The sequence below is a fragment of the Numida meleagris genome, chromosome Z, assembly GCF_002078875.1.
Source record: "Numida meleagris isolate 19003 breed g44 Domestic line chromosome Z, NumMel1.0, whole genome shotgun sequence".
NCBI classification, from domain to species: domain Eukaryota; kingdom Metazoa; phylum Chordata; class Aves; order Galliformes; family Numididae; genus Numida; species Numida meleagris.
Genome location: NC_034438.1, coordinates 55096273 through 55108661, shown reverse-complemented (window position 1 = coordinate 55108661; position 12389 = coordinate 55096273). Strand labels below are relative to the sequence as shown.

Here is a 12389-nt window from a genome sequence, read left to right as displayed (position 1 = left end):
GCCAACTTGGAACCTCAGATATAAACCATCTCTCAATTAAATTCTGCCTCCTATCTTCACAGAGAAATCTCTGTTCCTATGATCCATGACTGAAATTGGCACTAAACTACATGGGCCAAAATTGAGACATCTTTGTGTCTTCTTAGATGTTACTGAGTGGAATGAAAGTTACCTTATGTTGTGATTTAACCCCAGAAGGCAGCTTGGCCCCACACGGTTACTTTACTTTCAGAGTTATCCCACTCACTTAATGTCTCAGTGTGATGGGGAGGAAACTGGAAAGGTAGAAATAGTCAGTTTACCAGCCAAAGCTGCACGGACAAACAAAGCAAAAGAAGGCATTCATTCAGTGTTTCCCATCAGCAGCAAGATGTTTGACCATTTCCAGGACTCAACATGCATAGCAGTGTTTTGAGAAGATGAACTCCATCACACTGAACATATTCCCCTTCCTCCTTTCCCCCAGTTTTAATTGCTGAGCATCACATCACATGGTATGAAATATCCTTTTGGCCAGTTTGGGACAGCTGTCACAGTTCTTTTCCCCTCCCTGTTGCCTGTACACACCCAGCGCTCTCCCTGGCAGGACAGCACAAGAGACAGAAAAGTCCTTGGCTCTGTGCAAGCACTGCTCAGCAGCAGCTAAAACACTGGTGTACTATCCACACTTTTCATCACAAATCCAAAGCACAGTATCATACCAGCCACTTTTTAAGAAAATTCACTCTATCAGAGCCTAAACTGGGACACCTTGACATAATAAAAAGTCAGTTTTCAACAGTGCTTGGATAAAGACTGTGTTCAACATTTTACTGTTCAGTATTTTTACTAACAGCCCAGTTGAGGGAATTGTATTCACCAGTTCGTAGATAATAAGCGACAGGACGTGTGGGCTTTGAAAAACACTCTGAGAAACAAAACTGATCATTTTTTCTCACATGGAGAAATAACCGGGAAAAAGGATTTTAAAAGTAACTTATTTGTCTTAAAAATAATGGAGACAATTAAGCAGGAGTAATCAACAGTACAAGTAGAGGATAAGCAGATCTAGGAGCAGTAGCTGGTCACAACATAAATGTAGGATAAGAATGAAATGGGCAATATATATCTGGGCACACAGATGTTGTATCGGTGGTCTGGAGTCATCCCTCTGCTTCTTCACACTGGTCCAGATTTATGTGCATTTACTCATTTGGGTATTTTTGGGCATCACATTTCAAGGAAAATATATATGTATTGTAGTAAACACAGAAGAGAGCAGCAGTGTGACTGGAAGGCTGGAAATCATGACCCACAAAGGCAGACTACAAATGCCAGTGGCTGCTCAGCTCAGAGGGGAATGAAGGCAGGCATGAGAGTAATGCTCACCTATGTCCCAGCCTACCACAATTGCTTTCCACTTCCATCGCTGATGGGACACAAAATCGTGTTGTAAATTTTAGGAATGGGTCTTTAGGTCAGGCCTCAGGAAATAAACATTTAAACAACAGTAGCAGCTAATCCCTAGACCGTGTATCACACCTCCATTTCTGGGGAGATACAAGAAGGGATTAGACAAACATCCATCTTACATATCTTGGGCAACCAGCCTTGAGGCGCAGTGATAGAGGAGATATCTCTTCCAGACCCATGTTCTGTGGTTTCTTGTTTACAAACTCACTTTTTAAATAAATTATCTTCAACGAAATATTATTTTACTCTTCACTGTATGAACCGAATACTGATTCTGACTCATATCCTCCATTTTTCTCAGATTCATTTGTGGATTTCACTTTGCAGACAACCTAAGAACAAACTGCAAGTGTGCTCCTTCTTTGAAGACGGCCACAGGTGGAGATGGCGACCTCAGAGCATGACAGACTCAAGATGTGTAAGGTGGCAGTATCGTGGAGTCTCTGAGATCAATCGCAAAATGACATTACTTTGCTTAATGGGTTGCTCAGAGTCAGCCTAACCTACAGCAAAAGCCAGAGATCTGTTGTGAGCTGGCCAGCCTGACCTCTGTCAGAACAAGCTACCACAGCTCAGCAGGTGTGAGGTCCCTCCTCTAGCTGTTGCTGACCATGTGCCTGAACCCCACAGACCCTTTTGTCACCTTCTGAACTCTGTTTACTTGTGAACAGCGTGAAAACCCTGGGGCAGTAGGGTTTAGAAAAATCACACCCCTCTCTAACTTTCTGTGCTGGTGATCTACATGGGGGCAGAACTAAAAATTCTTGCTTGGTTTTGGTGATGAATATATTTTAATTAATTAACATTTATTCCTATCCTCAAATAATTCTACTCCCAGCTCTCACGCATCTAGTAACTGGGAGTGCCCATCCCAGAAATTATAGGGTTGCTTACCAGCTCCAGGGAAATCAGTGTGAAATCAACAATTTGAAGCCCTGTGGACTGTGTTCCTGCAATGGATCGCTTCCTCTGTGCTGGCCATTCAGATGCAAGATCGCACAAGCTAATTTAGATAAGAAGGAACTTTACAGCAGGGCTGTGCGATAAGAGAATCCAGAAACTAGTGCTGAGGGGAAGAGAACAGAGTCAGAAGAAGGAAAGGGTAGGAGGAGTTTCCTGTTGAACACACTCACCACACAGATGCACACACGTATGCAATCAAAATAGCAGCCAGAAACCCACAAAACATATGGTTTACCCCAAAGCTGATACTCACTTCAACAATTCCTTAAGTTACAGGAGAGAAGGATGCACACATTGTATGGAAGGATGGTAAACCATCACCTTATCCAAAGCCACAAAGCTGTTGCTGTTAATGGAAAAATATCTATCTATACCAGTAGTCATGGTGTTTTTAAGGGCTTGACCCAATTTATGGCAATTGTTGGATAGGAAAACTTCTGTTCCATCCATCAGTCTGGGTGGATAAGGGCCCACATCCTCAGCCGCTGCCCAAAAACTGTGTAGCTCATGATCGTCTGTACAGGTATGCTTTCCCAACACAAAGCTTAGCTGCCTGCCAGCAAAGTTCCCTCATTCTATTTTTGGACTAGAGATAGGAGAAATATTCCCAACAGTGTTGCTGTGGCTCTTGGATCAAAATGAGTGTTATCAGGGGAAAGAGTAGGAGGAATCAGGCAGGTTTTTTTCCCACCATCTCTTCTTTCTCCTTATCTTTCAGTCTCACTGCCTGAAAAGTGGTAGCTAGAATTTGTTGTTTTTTTTTTTTTGTTTGTTTGTTTGTTTGTTTGTTTTTTAAAAAAAGATGGGATGGGATGGGATGGGATGGGATGGGATGGGATGGGATGGGGGGAGGGAAGGACACAAAACCCAATAAAATATTAGCCCCAAAAGCACAGTAAACTTTGTTGTTTTGATTTTAAATCCAAAACAAAGTTTGTGGGAAACCACCTTTTGCAATTCACTGAAGCACCCAACAACCCCTTCATTCCCTCCAAGTACAGCATTTCTCGTGGCCAAATGTTGTCATGTTTAATGCAAATTGATAAGAATGGAAATGATCGAGAACTCTACCTAGAGCTGTATTTCTTAAGAATTTCAAAGACATAAAGTTCTTCTTACACCTCATATGATATTATCATTATTACTTGATTTCTTTGGCAACAGCACTTAGCAACCTCAATCATTTTGGCAGATGTTACACAAACATATAGGTTCATTTACACTTTTTTGCATGTCAGCCAGTGAGCTCCTCTTCTGCTGCTGGAGCTTATTTGCATAGCTGGTTAGTGTTATGTGCCACCACCTTCCAGACACCCTTGTGTAGGCCAAATCTGAGATCTTCTCTGTGTACAAACAAACCAACACTTGGTTTAATCTCTCTTCAAACTGTCACATTCCCAAAATATCCCGAGGCAGAATTTTCTTGCCTTTGGGTTGCTCCTTTTCAAAACTGGATTCACCAAAGTGGATAGATGAGAAGAGCCCAATGCTTTTTAAATGCTTGCTGGGTGGGATGTCATTTATATTCTCCTCACTTTTAGAAAGCCTTCTCAGGGTTCTTTTTTTGCTTTTCCACTGCTGCCAAACATTGTCCAGATGGTCTTAATGTCACATCACTGTAGGTCTTTTATTTTCTAGTCTGTGTTCTGTTTTGTCCTTCCTTCTAAGCTAATGTCTCTATGATTATTTTTGGCCCCTTACTTCATTTCCTCTCCCTTCTGTACATCAAGCTGGGTGAGTCACACTTATCTGTCCAGAAATCTTCATCTATTACCCAAATCATTTAGAACTGAAAGGAGAAGAGCAGCCATCTTTAGATGGCTCTGTTTGCACTACCCCAGCGTGGCTCACTAAGGTTTTCAGTGCTTAACAGCAACCAGTTACCCTGCACACACATGAGGCTGCCTGAGGGTTTGTAACAGCACTGACTGCGCCTTCAGAAATGTGCTTTGGAGAGAGAGCATCTTGCCAGGACTCTATGGTTATCACATGTTGCTGTATTTTCTAACAGCACCAGGAGATCCAATTCTCACCTACACACTCATGCAAAAGGTACCCATGTATGCCAAATGTCCTACTGTAAAATCTCAGCTGAGACTGCGCCACATGCAAAGTAGGTAAAGAAGGATACACAAAATCTGTGGATCTTAAATTCTGACAAGTGGATATGTTTCTCCAGCATGTTCCTTACCAGCACAATCATTGGAAAACTTTGTATCCTTATTTTCACTCTTGTACTACAAGGAACTAAGGAACGATTTACTTTAACCCCATTACAGGTCTCCCATTTCCATTCCTTTTACTTGTTTCCACTCCCTTCCAAAACTTGACATATGATATTTCCAAGCCAATTAATTTCATCTTTGTCCTTAGTGTTGATACTGTTCTATCTGCTCAGATTAAAAAAAAAATCCTAACTAAATATCACATTCCTCCAGAACACGTAACTCATTCTCTGCAGCGCTACCATCAATATCAATATCTTAAGCCTCAAGGAGCAGCCCCTATCACACTTCAAATGTAGAAGGGCAGGGGAGTTTTGTTTGGCACAGTGGCCACCGGAAGTATTAGACTTTGGTGTAATAAGCCTGATTTTTGAAGAAAGTGGGGAGATTTCTGATTAAAATGGATTAGTCTTGTTCTGCCTTTCTGTTGAGGAAGAACAAAGGTAGGTGGATCTCCCACCTGTTTACCATCAGGCTCTGAGCACCCAGTGCCACATCACACCCTCAGCTTCCAGTAGCTGAAATGTCACGTACAGTGACTGGTATTTGTTGGCTGAAATTGTTCCTACTCCATAAATCCAAGAATTGAGTGAAAGTAGTAGAAGGATGATATGGCTCTGTGTTCAATACAGTTAAAACATTGTGAAACAATGCTCAGAGCATCTCCAGCAATGGGCATCCTGTCACGTTTTGATGGTCAACTGAGGCAAACAGGTGTATCTTGGTGCAAGTCTAAGGATCTACAGCTGGGGAAGAAAAGGCCCATTCCTGTTACTGGGCCAAACTTCTTGTCCCTCTTGATGTTAGCTGGCCTGTTGCACTGTAACCAGTTGCATGAGAGATGCTCAGCTGTCAAATCGTGCTGTTGGGAGCAGTTCAATGCTGTTCAAGCCTGTGCCAACTAATCTTGCTCTGGCATCAGAATAGCTCTATCAGTGTCATATCCAGGCTGACACAACCAGGGGAATTGCAAGCACTTTGTAAATGGAACTGCTGCAGGAGTACCCACGTTATGGTCAACTGTGCTCAGCCACTGAAGCCATGGACTTAAATTCTCACCTTGCCTACCCTCTGGTGTAGATAAAATCCCCTCTGATTCCACTGAAATCATTTCAGAGTTGCAAGCCACTATGCTAAACTGTTCTCAAGAGCTGAACTTGGTGTTCAGTCCCTTGCAGCAAAAGTTGTCTCCGCAACTTTTTGCCGCACTTCTGGAGACAACTTTCAGATTACCAGCCAAAAACATGCAGCAAAACCCTCTGCAGTCATCCCATCAACAAAGTAGCAAGGTGCAGATGATTGCAAGCCCTACATACAGGTTAATTTTGGTAAGAAAAGATCTTTTTTCCTTTCAATCAAAAAAAAAAGAAGCCTGACCTGATTTTTTGAAAGCTACCAATTCCCATAAATCAAAGCCACATGAGATCATTTGGCACCTCTGTAAAATCAGAACAAATCTTTTGCTTTTCTTATTTCCAAGTGTAACACAATAGAGCAAATGCAAAACAAAAGATTGCTCCCAGCCTGCCTACTAATCTCCTGAGAGCCAACCCATATGGTCTCACACAATGCCATCAGTCCACTGCTGGGATCAAACAGCATCCAGGTTAAAAACAAAACAATGTGGAGAACAATGGTTTCAAATGCAGTGGGCTAGGAGGTGGAAGGTATGTTTTTCTTTTATTTATTTTATTTTTTATTTTAATTTTGTACATGCATAGTGTGATTTTGGGCATATTTTTTTATGACAAGGAAATGGTGGTGAAATTCTCAAATGTCACCCACTACTTTGCTGTCTCACTAAGATAAAGATATGAGGCCTGAGAGCTCCAGCTACAGAGACAATCATGGGAGCATATCAAAGCCACTTTTAACTTGAGATCTATTTTTACAAAATTTAAATTAACAGAAAGAAGCACTATACGATTTTGAGGGAAAAACTCCAAATCACATTTCTCACCAGGTTTTGAGTGCTGTGGGAGTACAGTAACAGAGGCTTGGGAGTATAGAAACTCAAAGCCTCAGGCACAAAGAATGACCTTGGACTTATCATTCCCTCTGTATAAAACTCAGCTACCACTTCTAGAAAGCATAGACAACAATATTGATGTCTTGATAAAATCCTTAACTTCTAGAAATTGTACTGCATTGTATTTGGCATCTGGAGCCTAGCCCAGGGTCCTGGATCCCACCATCCTCCATACTGTCAGAACGCTGCAAATAGTTCCTTCTGCAGAAGGCATAGATACTTGGCATAAGAAAGGCACATATATATGAGGGAGAGTACAGAAACAACAAATCCATGTCCAAGGTAGGTCAACCTGTGATCTCAGCACACCAGAAACCCAGCAACCGTGGAGATAGGTTTAGAGGACTCCATGGCAAATGTGTCTTTAAAAAGGATTTAGATAAGAGGAGATGGCAGTGTAGGCAGTTCAACACAGGAAGGCGTGGGAGAAGGCATTAAGGTGCTTGTTTAAATGGCTCCCAAGCAGGAGTGTGGGCTGAACGAGATTTTCAGCAACCTGGGAGCCAGAGAAAGCAACAGTCTTGTATCCAATGCTGAAGAGAAAAAGCACTTAATGAAAAAATGCAGACAGCTAAACAGCTGAGCAGTCACTGCATTGATCGTCTGAACAGGAAAGAGTAAAACAATGTTGTGGTTTTTAAGATCAGATAAATGTTTTGATAGTAATTTATATGCAAAATGATTTTATTTCCAGGAGTAGGTAAAGAGGGCTGATTTTTGAGGTGTTATGCAGACAATAGGCAGTGTCAGAACATGACATCAATACACCTGTCTGATGAGAATTCTAAACAAAAGGCACTTATGAATGGTTTTCTGATTGATGTAATCTGCGTGGATTTCTGTAAGGCCTTTGACACAGTCCCGCATGAAATCTTTATCTCTAAATTGGAGAGAGATGGATTTGACAGGTTGGACTATTCAGTGGATAAGGAATTGGTTGGCAGGTCTCAGCCAAAGGGTTGTAGTCAGCTGTTCTACCTCCAGATGAAGACCAGTGACAAGTGGCGATCTCCAAGGGTCTCTCTTCGGACTGGTGCTCTTTAACATATTTATCAACATCGTAGGTAGTGGGGTTGAGTGCACCCTCAGCAAATTTGCAAATGACACTAAGCTGTAGTGCAGTTGATACGATGGAAAGAGGGGATGTCATCAAAAGAGACCTAAACAGGGTTGAAAAGTGTGCTCATATCAGTGTAATAGAAAAATCAACAATAGAACAAGGGGCAACAGGCATAAACTGGAACACAGGCAGTTCCATACTAATACAAGGAAGAACTTACTGACAGTCAGAGAGATGCAGCACTGGAAGAGTGGTTGTAGAGTCTCCTTCTCTGGAGATATTCAAGATCTGTCTGGACGCTTACCTGTGCAATCTGCTGTAGGGAACCTCCTTTAGCAGGGCGATTGGACTTGATCTCTGGAGGTCAGCCCTAGAAATCTATGACTGCGTGATAATGAGATTTGACAAGGGCAAGTGCAAGGTGTTGGGGTAATCCCAGATATGAGTACAGACTTGGAGAAGAACTCATTTAGAGCAGCCCTGCAAAGAAGAGCTTGGGGGTCCCGGCGAGTGAAAAGCTGGGCATGAACCAGCTGTGTGTGCTTGCAGCCCAGAAGGACAGTTGTATCCCAGGCTACATCAACAGAGAGGTGGCAGCAGGGGATTGTCCCCCTCTGCTCTGCTCTCGTGAGGCCCCATCTGCAGTACTGTGTCCAGGCCCCAGCAGAAGAAAGATGTGAAGCTATTGGGAACAAGTCCAGAAATGACCATGAAAATGCTCAGAGGGCTGGAGCACCTCTCCTGTGAAGACAGGCTTAGGGAACTGGGCTTGTTCAGCCTGGAGGAGACTCCAGGGACACCTTATTGTGGCCTTCCTGTACCTAAAGGGAGTTTACAAAAGAAGATAGTGACTGACTTTTTGCAAAGTCTGATTGTAATAGGAAAAGGGGGAATGGTTTTAAACTGAAAGAAGGGAGGTTTAGATTTATGTTACACAGAAATTCTTTAATCAGAGGGCACTAAGGCACCGGCACATCTGCCCAGAGAAGCTGTGGGTGCTCCATCCCTGGAGGTGCTCAAGGCCAGGTTGGATGGGGCCGTGGGCAGCATGGGCTGGTGGGGGTTAGCCCTCCCCACGGCAAAGGGCTGGAACTGGCTGGGCTTTGGTGTCCCTTCCAACCCAAGTCGTTCTCTGATCATATGGTTCTGTAAATCTACCGAGTACTTGGTAGATTTTTTACTCCCCTAGGCACCACAGAGATGACATCCCAGGGACAACACAAAGCAGGTCTCATCTGTGACTCTGTATCATCCCCACTATTTTTCTTGATATCCTGTTGCCTGTAAAGATGAATGTAATTGGAATCAAAAGCAGCTTTACTCTCAGACCATTCACTGCTGTTGCTTGCAAAAGTGGATGAATGTATCTCACGTGGTCTCAGCACTTCAAGTAGAGCAGGCAAGGCTTGCAGGTGAGAAACAAGGAGATGCAGTGGATGGAGAGGTCACTCTCAAACTGAGCATGCAGCTTCCTCAGAGCACTTCTCCAGGCTCCTTCGAGAGCAGAGCTGTACTTCAACAGCATAGGGCTGAGCCTTGTTCAGGTACTTCTCTTTGACAAGAAGTGGATATTCCTTATTTTCACACCAGGGAGAAGCAGAACATGATGCAAGTGCTATTATTGTCCTGCCATACATTGAATAGTTTGTGTCAAGTAATACTCAACCTCTAAAGGCAACACTCTCAGCTGAGTCTGTGCTACTCATTCCGTTTCTTGTACAGATGTTCAGCACACTACAGGAGACCCCTCAGCTTAGCAGAAGTTCCAGCAGCAGTCTTTGCTTTTGAAATGACATATGGATCTCACTCACAAAAAATCCTCTGTTTTTGCGCTCCAAATGGTGGGAGCAACGACTCACAGACCACCGCAGATTTATGAGGCACAGTTCACTCTACTGCAGTCACCACCAGAAACATTAAAGAGCTCAATCTAACTTGCTATTTATAGAGTGACATCTGAGCACTTTCCAAGCCACTGGAAAAGCTCAGCGATGACTCATTTTGTCACTGGAACCAAGGGGTGGAATTTCAAAGTTCCTGACCGTGCAGATCTGCACCCCTGCATACCCACAGAGCAACAAAGGGTAACATGTGCCTCTGGCCTGATTCTGGGAAGGGCAAAAGGAAGTAAATCTATCAGCATCAATGGAGAGATGCTGATTTATGCCAGTGGAAGAGCCCCTCCCTTGGGGGAACTTCACAAGTGCTTTAGTCACACATTCCAGTTCTTCAGGAAATTTCTTTTGCAGAGACAGTGCAAAATCTGTGTGCATGTGCATGTGAAGCTCTCATCAGTGTTTTACAGAAAGGTTGCTTCTAGGTGGGAATAGCATTATCCAGGCTGCATAAGCAGGACTGCATCCTGGGTTTTCAACCACTCGGTCCTCCCTAACCCCCATGCTAGGTCCAAGCTCTGTCAAACCCCCTCTTCCCATGTTCATGCTCCCTACTAAATCTGCATTTACTGGGCCATTACCTTTCCCTGGAAGCCTGCACTCTCTACGACTTCATGCCACCATGTATCCTCCATTTTCCCTTGCTCACTGAACCTTCTTCACCTTATATTCTGCACCACCTGTATGACACATCCCTGTCATACAGCACTTGCCATCATACCTCAGGCACCAGGGCATTGTGTGGAACAAATACCTGATGCCGTGAAAGGTCAGCAGCTCCACTGCCACTGCATTACTTAGGCAATATCATCCATAAAGTGACCTTCCATTGCAAAACCCTTTTAATAGTACTCAGAGTCTTACCGTACTTAATGCATCTTCCTGGAGATAGTTTGACAGTACTCACCTTTTTCTGCATCAGCCTGAATTAATAGAGGAGGCAAGAGCTTAACAGTATGGGATAAGAAGGAGATGCTGACAAAACTTCTGTTGGTTTTTTGTAGGTTTCTTCACTGAAAGAAACAAGCCGTAGGTGTGGAGGTGAGCAAGTGTCGTTGTAAGGGAGTGTTACAGTCCTGGGCACTGTGTGTTTCTCAGCCTTTCCTGAGCTAAGGAAACTTCTGTGCAACAAGAAAGAAGATGTAATGTTCAGAAGAGCAAGCCTGCTGACAGCTGAAAACTTTGTTTATTGCCTTTGGTTATCTCCACTTTACTGCACCAAATTTTCTGGTTCTGCACAGCCATTGACAAGGCACAGAGAGAGGAAACGATGCCACTTTTCAGGTGGAAGCTGATAGTAGGTGGCATGAGGAAGGGAAACAACTACAGCAGGATGTTTCAATGTCTTCAGGCATGCTCTAGCTCCCTGACACATTGGCATTTTTCGGCAAGACACTGCGAAGTGCATGCACTTCATCAGGATCCATTGTTTGTGTGACTCTGTCACACCCTCCCTGGGCTCCAGAAGGTGAGAAACTGAGCCTAATGAAGTCATGGAAAAACACCAGAGAAGCACTGCTTAACATGCTCTGCCTTTCCTCAGCCTGTGCTGTTTCTGTAATCCTGACCTCATCCCTTTCTCTGGTGTCCAGCCTGGATCCAGAGATGGTAACTGAAGCTTGTCATCTCGGTTGCCCAACACTTTACCAAGCCTTTACCTCAGAAAAGTAGTTGCTGTGAAGGTGATGGCTCTCTGCCTACTCTGTCATTGGAGTGGAAATGCCACCAAGATTTAAAGCTCCCTTCTCCCTGCCCCTCTGCTCCAGGACCACAGAGGTGAGAGGATGCAGCTTTAATCCATCCTGTTCACTCTGCTCCTGACTGCTGCACTAGTTTTAATAGAAATTGGAGAAGATGGAATCCTACTGCAGAGCATCAGTTTCACTTTAGTTAAGATTCCATTTGTAAATGGGTGTCAGGTGTCGCCTGCACCAAGGCAGGCAAATATGTGGGACCTGGTGAAACAGGAATGCAGAAGGAATAAAACAGGCTGCTTGGTACAGGACAGGTGACAGTATCTTCTCCAAGCACAGCTGGAGAGGGGACCTGCATCAGCAGATGATAGCTTCTTGAGCAGGGATGCTCAAGCAGGGGTGCTTTGCAGTGGCACCTGGAGGGATGCTTTGGGGAGGGAAGGTAGGCTTTTGGATCATGGCTGTGGTCCAAAACTTACAGTCAGACCCCAAAAGCCTGCAGTGCCTTTCCAGCGCTCCCCACAATGGAGCCCAGAGGCCTCTAGGGCAGGCAGTGGGAAGGAGAAATAGGAGTCTTATGCCAAAACCCCATGGAAAGGCTGTGGCACAGGCCCTGCAGCAGGCCAGAGGAGCGAGCTCTCCCAGCCAAAGCCCTGGTAGCTGTGGCTGAGCTGGGATCAGGCCTGCACAGTCAGGGTGCAGCCATGGCAGGAAGCCTGGGGTCTCTCTCCGTCCGCTGCCCCCTCAGGCTTTGGCTCCTCAGGAGACAGTGGGCTGATGCAGGTGTCCAGCACCAGGCAGAAGGCAAGTGGGTCCCCCCCCAAGGCAAGGAAGGAAGTGGCATGTTTCAACCCACATTTAAACCTTTCCTTTCAAATTGGATTTCCAGTGGCATGTTATCTCTAAAAAGCAATAAAGCCCCTCCCTTTCAGGACAGTTGAAACCTATTGTTTTGATTCACAGGGAGACTTCAGCTGGAGCAACCCTCTTGCATGGCAGGTTTTGCATTCTTTGAATTGGCACCTCCCAGCAGAAAACCTTGCCTTTGGAAAGTTTCCCACCACCTCTGCT

At 44.3% G+C, this 12389-nt stretch overlaps 1 protein-coding gene across 2 annotated transcripts in view; it reads left to right on the top strand.

Moving 5' to 3' along the window:
• Positions 1–3211, top strand: part of LOC110389316 — a 54825-nt gene extending 51614 nt beyond the window's left edge. For both annotated transcript variants that reach the window (XR_002433124.1, XR_002433123.1), the window contains one exon: positions 1754–3211. The gene's annotated coding sequence lies outside the window, so the exon portion shown is untranslated. The remainder of the gene's footprint in view (positions 1–1753) is intronic.